This window comes from Periplaneta americana, chromosome 11 (assembly GCF_040183065.1).
Source record: "Periplaneta americana isolate PAMFEO1 chromosome 11, P.americana_PAMFEO1_priV1, whole genome shotgun sequence".
Classification (NCBI taxonomy): domain Eukaryota; kingdom Metazoa; phylum Arthropoda; class Insecta; order Blattodea; family Blattidae; genus Periplaneta; species Periplaneta americana.
In genome coordinates, this window is record NC_091127.1 from 1,358,710 (window position 1) to 1,368,967 (window position 10,258).

Below are 10,258 nucleotides of genomic sequence, written 5' to 3' on the forward strand. Positions count from 1 at the left end.
CTGGAATGCTTACAACGGTAGCTTTTCAAGTATAGAAGGCTGTGGTCTGTAGCATGTGGTGGTGGTGGTGGTCATTGTTGCCAATTTAGTGACTGTCATTTTTGTTGTTGCACTTTTTATCAATAATTAAATAAGGCACTTTGAAGCTTTAACATAATTTTAAATGATGTCTCTCTCAATGGACATTCCAAAACAATCTTGTAAATACTGAAGTAACTTGAAATTATTTTATTAAGAAATATAATGTGTTGCGTAAGCTTAAAAAATACCTGACACTGCACGAAACAATTTATTATGTAAATCATGTACAGTGAAACCTGCCTTTGCGGTCACTTTATTTAAACGGCCACCTGGCCAAAAGGCCAATTTTCTCTGGAACCAATTGGATTTGCCATAAGATCAATACAAATTGTCTCTTTAATTAGCGGCCACCTCATGCTTCGGCCAGCGGCCAGGGTCTGTTTGGATTGGAACCTGGCTATAATAGTCAGTATGTTTTAGGTCAGTAGTTAACCATTCGAATTTTTAAAAAAATTTTTTCTCCTCTTTCGATCTTTTTCTATTTGGACCGGCTTTTACGAATTTTTCTTCTTTTCATTCAGTTGATTCAGAGGAACTGTGACGTTAGTTTTAGAGAGAAATCATGTCTAACAATAAATCTAGAGTGGTATTAAGTTTAGAGGTGAGACGAAAAATGATTGAAGAAAGTGAAAAAGGAACATCTGCGAGAAAAATTGCAGAAATATTCAAATGTGGAAGGACACAAATACACGGTATAGTTAAGATGAAATATTAAAAGAATGGGAGGAAAATATGTATTTTTTTTATTTTTTATTTATTGGATTATTCTACGACGCTGTATCAACATCTAAGGTTATTTAGCGTCTGAATGAAATGAAGGTGATAATGCCGGTGAAATGAGTCCGGGGTCCACCACCGAAAGTTACCCAGCATTTGCTCCTAGTGGGTTGAGGAAAAACCCGGAAAAAACCTCAACCAGGTAACTTGCCCCGACCGGGATTCGAACCCGGGCCACCTGGTTTCGCGGCCAGACGTGCTGACCATTACTCCACAGGTGTGGACGGAAAATATGCATGGTGGCCAAAAAAAGAAGAGAGAATCTGTGTTTAGTAATGTGAATGATTTCGTTTACGAATGGTTCAAGTGTTCGAGGGCGAAGAAATTGAGTTTTGAAAAGGCTAGTTGCAAGAATGGAAGAAGCTGACATTAATATGCACGGTTTTTGTACGCACACAGTACTAAAAAAGTCAATGAAATTCAGTACTTTCATGCTGATTCATAAAAAATCGCAACCTTAATCAAGCGGCCACCTGATAAAACGGCCATTTTACAAGGTAACTTCAGACGGCCGCTTTAGACAGGTTTCACTGTATGTTTATTTTGTAAGGGAGGGGATGCCTTTTTTAAATGGAGGTATGCCAGGGGAAAATCTTGGAGTGATATTTTCCCACTTCCCTAGTTGATTACAGAGTGCTGTCAAGCAAAAGAATGCTGGCACTCAGCAAGCTGCAGGTTTATCAGTCTTCCTTATGTATCCAAGAGGAAAGTCCATTGTAGTCCTTCTAACAAATGATCCATGTTTATTATTGATGCCTGTCGTGAGTAGCCAGAGTTGAGATGTAATTTTTTTTAACTAATGGTGGGCATCACAATTTTTCAACTGCCATGAAAGTATTGCACCACAGGAGGCAAACTATATAACACTGGAATGCTGGTAGGGAAAGCAGGAATACCCTGCAAAAACCTACCACTTTTTTTTTAGTTGATTATTTAACGACGCTGTATCAACTACTACGTTATTTAGCATCGAGATTGGTGATAGTGAGATGATATTTGGCAAGATGAAGCCGAGGTTTCGCCAAAGATTACCTTGTATTGACATTACGGTTGGGGAAAACCTCGGAAAAAACCCAACCAGGTAATCAGCCCAAGCGGGGATCGAACCCGCGCCCGAACACAACTTCAGACCTGCAGGCAAGCACCTTAACCCTTTCTTACCTATAGATACCATATGGCAATAATTAACTTTATAGCATTTATATACTTGTGTGTTACATATGAAGGTAAATTTTGCTGGATAACTTCTATTTCAATACATTTTCATCAATATAGTTTTGTTTCAAATGTTGCCACTCCCGTAACTTGGTCACTGAATTGGTCTTAATACAGCTATTTGTTTCAACATGGATTGCTTGTAAATTTAATTTGGGTTAGAAAGGGTTAACCAACTGAGCCATGCCGGTGGCAAAAAACATACCACCAAACACAGTTTTTGTCCACCACAAATTCCACTTGGAGTCACCAGAATTTGAACCCAGATTATCAGTGTGGAAAGCTGATACTCTGGCCATTTGGCTAATGGTGCACCAGTGTGGTAAATATGTGTTGCAAAACTGACTCTTATGTGACTGATATTAATGACTTTAATTTGCTTCCTTTAGGATTTATGAATGTGCAGTATAAAAGAATTTGTTACATATCTTGATGATCATTACACTACAGGCAGAGAGGTGAAATTGGTGTAGATATAACTGTGTAACAGTGTGATCTGTTCTGATTCTTGTTAAAAAATTTTGAAAGTATCTTAGCAAGTTTTTTTTACATTTTCAGATAATTTTGTTTCTTTTGTATAGATAGCCTGTAAAATTTTGTCTTTGTCAGAAGAGAGCCAATGTTTGTTGATCCATAGGTTCGTAAAATTGAGGTCGATTGAAGTAAAGACACTGGATAAAGATACTATTTGCAAAGTTCTTGGTTGCAAATGAAATGCCTGTTTTGCAAAGTTTTGAACTTTCTCATTTCCAGGTACACCACATTGGCTTGAAAGCCATTGAAATATTATTTTCTTTTGGATATTCTTGGTACAGAAATAGTTCTGTGTGCTGAAGTTGGTGTGTATCTGATTGTATTAAATGTGGCCCCCAGAATCACTAAATATGCAAATAGATTTTTTAGAAATTTGGGAAACACAAGATCAGCATCAGTAACCAAAAGTTTAGTATCAAGACTGATGGAAGATGAACTGCAATATCCTGCTCCTGTTGCCTCACTGGCAGTGTTCTGTGATCCATCTTTATATTTACTGCAAATTAATGACACGCCATCTGACTGAACTAGTAGTGCCAAATCATTTTTACAGGGTTTCCTGTTCAAGGAACAATTTTATTCACAACTGTAGCTTTAGAAAGAAGTGTCTGTAATATGCATTTAGCAGAGTTTGTGCATTGGAGCATGAATTTTTCCAGGAGAGTTCCTTGCCTGTTCAGAACGTAATGTTGAAATTTGTGAGATGGTATGCTTCCACTGTAAGGACTCCAATTCATCTTCTTCCTCGTGGTAATGTGTCACAAAGCTCAAAGTTCTGGCATCATGTTTCTTTTTGTGCTGTTCTGTGGACATGAGCAGAATTTCCAGTAACTCGAATGATTTGCAGGATTTCGTAGAGTCCACCTCGCACTTACCATGCATGTTCTCTTGCTCTCCATTGAACATCCAAACTCATTTCATAACCATGACATCAATCGTCACATTTTCATCATGTACTACATATATTTGCCAATGAATATCACTTGGTCACACATTCCTGGCATCTAGAAAATGAATTAAGGATTGTATTTCACAGCCAATAAGCTTTTATATTATCTTAAAACATGTGAACATAACATGTATGATTTGAAGCTTTCTTGGCGTTGATTCGCTAATATGTTTTCGCGGGATATCAGCCAAGTTAAAATTTTGAAATGTTCCAAGCTTTCAACTGCTATCTCTGCAACCATCTTCAGGGAAGTTGTGTCAGGACAGAAAGTCGTAGGTTATATAGATGTTAGGCTGTCTCAGGTGATACGGGATTGATTGGTGGATCGGCCAATCCGGGGCCGGGAATTATCATTCCTCATAAGCTCCACCCCTCCCGGGATTCTTGTGTGAAGTTTGGTGGGCGGCGAGTCCTGTTCCGCCGGTTGGAATCGGTTGCTGTCCTCGGTCCGTGATCTTCATGACCTTGTTTGTAGAGGGCCTAAGCTGGTCCAAGGCCGGTGTCCATGCCTGACTGAGCTGCAGTCCACCGTCCCTGTTAAAGTTGTTTTTCTCCAGCTTAATCTCTATGGCCTCCTTGATTGTACGTTCCCAGTAGTGGCTTGATTTGTTAATGACATAACATGACTTACTAAATGGGTCTGTGGCTTGTCAATGGATAGAGTAAGTTACTACGAAGTGTGAGAGTTAAGTATAAATACCTACTTTCTGAACATGTCTCATAAACTACTTATAATGAAAGAGCAGGAATAAAACGTTTTTTTCTCTTTTTTCATGATTTTATTTAATGTTATGGCTTATTACTATAGTTGGTCAGTTAGCAGCACTTTGAAACTAAGTTACATATTATGTTGACGTTGATACACTCAGTCAAATATTTTTGTGATGTTGATGTATTTTAAGATGTGAAACATACAACATTTCTTTTAAATTTTTCAGGAAGTTGTAATAGTTATCTGAAATATTATTAATTGAACAAACAAATCCAAAGTGCAAGGAAGTTTTATAAACTACGTTTCTGCAGCTGTTGGTAACTTGAGTGTTTATTCATTTTCATTGTAGGTTCTGTGTGGCTTTACATCCTGAACTCTGGTTAAAATTGGATGACTTGTAACTATATTCCATTTATTAACACATTTATTCCTGTAAATACTTAAATGTCAAAATCCTCTATATCGTAATATGTTTATAAAATTTGTAACTATTTTTAGTTTTTAATTACATATATAAAATATTCTAATAAAGTTAGATATGGGATTAAATATTCATGTAGTTTCAAGTTTTTAATTTTTTATCATGTTTCTCATTTTGATTTTTTAAAATAATTTATTTCTGTCATTTTCTGTAAATTCTTGACTTCATGCATTATATACAGTACACTTGGATTCACTGATCTCGACCCTTGGAATTGCTTAGACTCAGCTGGGAATCACTTGGACGAAATCATAAACAAACGTGTAGGAGGTGTAAGGAGCAGGAGGCAGGTACATTTTTACGAATGATGTGAAATCTGTATCATTACTTAATTCATGAATTGTTTAGTATACAGAAATATTTCGTACTATATCTGGCATATAAGGTGTGTACGGAAAACAGCACTTCTCAAAGTAAATTACATAATATTATGTTAACATTTATACTCAGTAAAATATTTTTGCGATATTTTATTTTAAGATCTGATATATAAAACATTCTTTTCAAATTTTCAGGGAATTTCCGGACATGTGTCCGATTTTGAGTAGTTTTGCTTCTACTTGGGAGAGAAGTGGATTGACCATTACGTGCGTTACAGCTGATAGCCGCGACACACAACCTTGTGGCATCAGTGGAGATAATGTGCGTGAACTGTGGGTAACATAAAGAGTTCTTCCTGAGTTCACATGTGTTCGCTGAAATGCCATTTCAGTTTTCCAATATTATGTATGGGACATTCCACATTAAATCAGACAAAAAACTTGAAAATCGACCTTGGGTTTTTTAAAAACTATGAGATTAAAAAAAAAGAGCCAAAATAAAAGATTATATCAAATATACATCCCTAACTGTAATAGATCTCGTAGAAAAATTCCCTAAATTTATCTCGCAAATGAAAAAATGGCTAACTTCGAGACCGATATTTCAGTTACTCTTAAATCATCATTTTCACACATAGGATAGACTTTGTATAGATATATAACTCATTTTGAGTTTTTCAAAATATTAATCAGATAATCATGAAAATGTTAATTTTATCTGTGTTTCAGTATGAAAAAAATATATGGATATAAAGGCTTTCATTTCAAAACTTCCCAATCTAAATAACTATATAATTTAAAATTAATTTAATTAAACAAAAAAACACGTGAATTTAGATATTGAGGGGGAAGTTTAAAACCAATCTTAACTGCATACTAGATCACACCCACTTTGAAATTTCAAATGACACTCCTATTTTGTAATACTTATTTGAAAGAGTATTCATTTTTTTTTTTTTTTTATAAATCTCAATCATTTGAAGAAGACCTGACTGGAGAATTGTATCTGAACTTCCAGGAGAGTAATAACGTGAATGTTATAATGCACCCATTGCCGTTCCATAGATAATTGAAATGCTTAAACCTTCACCTGAACACAAAAATAGTGAAGTGTCGCTTTGAACGAGAAAAAAATCTCTCAGAACCATGGCAAATCATTTCGAGTCATAGAAAAATATACTGGCACAATGTACCAAAGGTTGTTGCAATAGTGAAAAGTCGTGGACATGAAAAATTCCATTAATTGCATATGGTAACAATCAGTTTATGTCGTCTCTTAAACTTGTAGTTGAGTTTGATTCTTTTCTTGTGGAGCACATTCAACGATATGGAAACCCAGGACTGGGACACACAAGCTATCTATCTACAGCAATTTGTGATGAAATAATAGAACTGCTTTCTGAACGAGTGAAAAAATTATCATTAGTGATGTCAAACATGCCAAATATTTCTCTATAATAGCAGATTCCCTGACAGGTTCTGGCTGATATGTACATCTATTATCAGGCAGTACATCTCACTTGATATGTGTCAGAGGAAGAACAATTGTTTGTATGCCTATGAAGTCTGATTAGTGTAATATGTAGCTAGTTAGCTATGTATGCAATGGAGGGGGAAGGAACTGGCCATCCTACCCATTATCTCCCGGCTTAGTTGCATCATGAGCGATACATTATTGGTGTCACGAGGTTCAAACCTGTCTTCAGACATTTGACTAAACAAACAATAGTAGATTCTACTGCAGATCCCATCCACTGAAGCCTTTGTAATTTGGACACCTGTGGTGTCATTGCAAATGAAAATCTTGTTTGTCTGCTTTGAAATTATATTTATTTCCTTTGTATATTCCGACTGCAAGTGGTCCAAAAATGGATTTAAATTACTTTATGCGCACGTGTATAGAGGGCGTGGCATGGTGGGGCTGTGACATCACAGCTCAACAAATTCAAGCACAAGCTGCGAGGTCTGCATTTTGACGTTCTTCAAGCTGTGAAAGCAATATATGAGCGACTTACCAAACAAGAAATGTTGTCCAAATGTTTACATGGATTGACACAAAATAATGATGAGTCATTCAACGGCATGATATGGACAAGATGTCCTAAGGAGACATTGAAATTGAGAGTTATGGACAGTGTTTGCCATTTCAACTGTGGAAGCAGAGTGGTCAGTGGAAATCCTGCAGAGGATGGGCATCTCATCATCTGGTGTTCTTAAAGCAGATGTGAGACGCTTGAATAAGGGTGCAAATCAAACTACACCAGAACAAAAACAAAGGAGGAAGTACCTGAGAGGCAGAAGAAAACTGAAAGAGGATAAGACACGTGAAATGAGGATCCAACCTATGGAGCTGGAGAGGTTTAAGATGGCCAAGTAAGTTTACTATGTTCACATCTCAGATGTTAAACTTTATCCTTTACTTTCTCAATATAATTTTTTTTTTTTTTTTTTTTTTACATTTTTCGCCATTCAAATTAATAAAACCAGTACTAAACATTGAGCTAAAGAGTTCACAGATACATCAAATGAATGTGGAAATGCTGTGGACTAAGTCATTTTAATATTCTGAAAAATAAAAGACTGCCATAATTAATTTAAATTATGTTCTGAAATGTGAAAAAAAGTAATGCTAACATTTTTTTTGTAATAACGTTCGGTACAAAATCCCAGCACATAGCATTGTATGCATAAACAGCAATAACTTGATGAAAGAAATTTCAAAATTGAGTAATTTTGATCAAATCTACTGCATTTTGAAAAAAAAAAAAAAGAGGAATTTTTATTAATTATTTTTTATTCTTTGTATGCATCTAAAGTCTGACTAGTGTAATATGTAGCTAGTTGGCGATGTATGCAACAGAAGGGGAAAAGAACTGGCCACCCTACCCTATTATCTCCTGGCTTAGTTGACTTCTCGGTATCACTTGTGAGGTTCAGATCTGTCTTTGGACAGTTGACAGAACAACAATTATTTTATTTCTAAGGAATAAAAAAGTGAAATCGAAGTTTCTAACATAGGGTTATGTTAGTCTACTTCCATATCTTTTCTGATAAATTATCTTAAACAAATTGGTTCAAAAATGTAGATTTTCCTCCAAAAAGTTAATACATATCTTAAGAAAGTGTCCAAGATACAGGGTTGAGAAAAGTATAAATTTAATCTCGTGTACAGCTTACCGGTATAAAAATTTAATTATTTAATTTGAACATTTTTTCTGCCATAGCAGACTGTCTAAATGACAAAGAATACTATACAAATTTAAATACCTTGATGCAATAGTGTGACCATAACAAAGGTTCAATTTGCTAATACATGATATTATGAGAGAAATTATAACAGGACTATATAATTTGGCCTACAATTCACACTATATAAATAGTTGTTTAATATTTGAATAGTACCTTTCAAAGCAAGAGTGGTTATATCTAAACAATTTTTCTTTGGAATGACGAAACTTTTAATGAAATTTAAAAACTGTCTTGGAGCTCCCAATCATCAACCCAATGATGGAGAAGTTGTAAATGTTACATTTTTGTTTAAAGTATGATGTCATTGGTTCATATATGTCCCCCCCCCCCAAGTTAGTTTGGTGTAATTTCTTTAATATGATTTTTCCACTGTAACACATCGAATTGTAAACCAAGAAATTCGATTGTTGTTATTTCTATTAAGGAGCTGTTGTTAATTATTGGGCTTGAAATTTGCAAGGTTGAATTTTAGCAGGATTTAAATTGGATTATGTTAGTTTTGTTACAATTTAATACTAATTTATTAACTGAGAACCAATAATCTATTTTGAGGAGAATATTGCCTTTGTTGCAGATTGGAATGTGTTGAGAGGTTCTGGCTGTAATCAACTATACTTGTGTCATCTGCAAAATACACAGTGTTCCTCTTAGAAGGATCGAGAAATAAGTGCTAATTTAAAGTATAAATAATGGTTTTATAACCTAACTTTTTGTACAACTTGATGTTAAAACTCTCTGAGTTTCGGAGAATGGTCAGTGAAACTCGATGTGTGCGCTTCGAGCTACCCTGAAGACATCCAAAAGGTACTCAACCTTCTGCCAAGTATTCCATTTGTGGAGTGATTAGCGCAGCTGCATTTATAATGCGTTGTCTCAGTTTTTCCATAGTGTCAACTGTACCTTGATGGTACACAACATTCGTCACAAAGCCCCAGAAAAAGGTCAAATGGGTGTCAAGTCGGGTGACCTAGGTGACCAGGTAAGGGTTCTCCTTTTCCGATCAACCTTTTGTGAAAGGTTGCATTCAAGAAGCCGTGCACTGCACATGTCCACATACACATCCCCTTTGATTGTCGCCTCGATGAAGGAGGATGGTCCAATGACGGAATGTTCTAACTGAATGGCGAAGGGCTAGTTTCCACGATAAACGTTAATGTGCATGAACGTGCAACTGTTTTTAAACCATTGACGCATAAACTTGGGCAATTTCAGCGTTTTGCAGATGTAAATCAAAACAATATCTTCTTCTGATTTTAAATGGTGAGCATTTATTTCTCGATCCCTCTAAGCGGGACGGAGTATAAGGTGTATCTACACAGATCAACTTTTCTTCCAACTTTAAGCATTTAAGCAATACCTGCAAGATTGATATCTAATATTAATAGCCACTGCATAGTGAAGATGACGTTCAAAATGGCATACCATGTAAACAAAATCTTTATGCATCTTAATTGAACGCGCGTTTTAAACTTTATTCTTTCAATATTATTCCCAGACTGCATGTGTACGCGCATGGAAAATTGAACCGTGTGGATCCAACTTTATGGGATGGGGAGGCAAGATCATTTATGAACGCTGTATATTACGTAAGCGGTGTTCTGTAGGCTATTAACGATATATTGGAGTTTTTCCCCCCTCCACATCATGTATCAGTTTTTGACGAAGTGAAAAATAAATTTTTTACGCCTTCACGTATTTTGAAGGAAAAAATTCAAAATACGTGAATAGCAACCAGGTCAAATGGTAACTTGCTTGTGTCTGTGTTTACTGTTTATAATTATGTGGTACAGAAACAATGAAATATAGTTCAAGAGGGCAATAATCCTCTTGACATAGATCTATGGAGAGAAACTGTACTCTTGGAGCTGTTCTGTATCGTAAAAAATCGCACAGATTCAGTGTCGCCAATTTTCATATGTTTTTCGGCTACAATTCTTTTT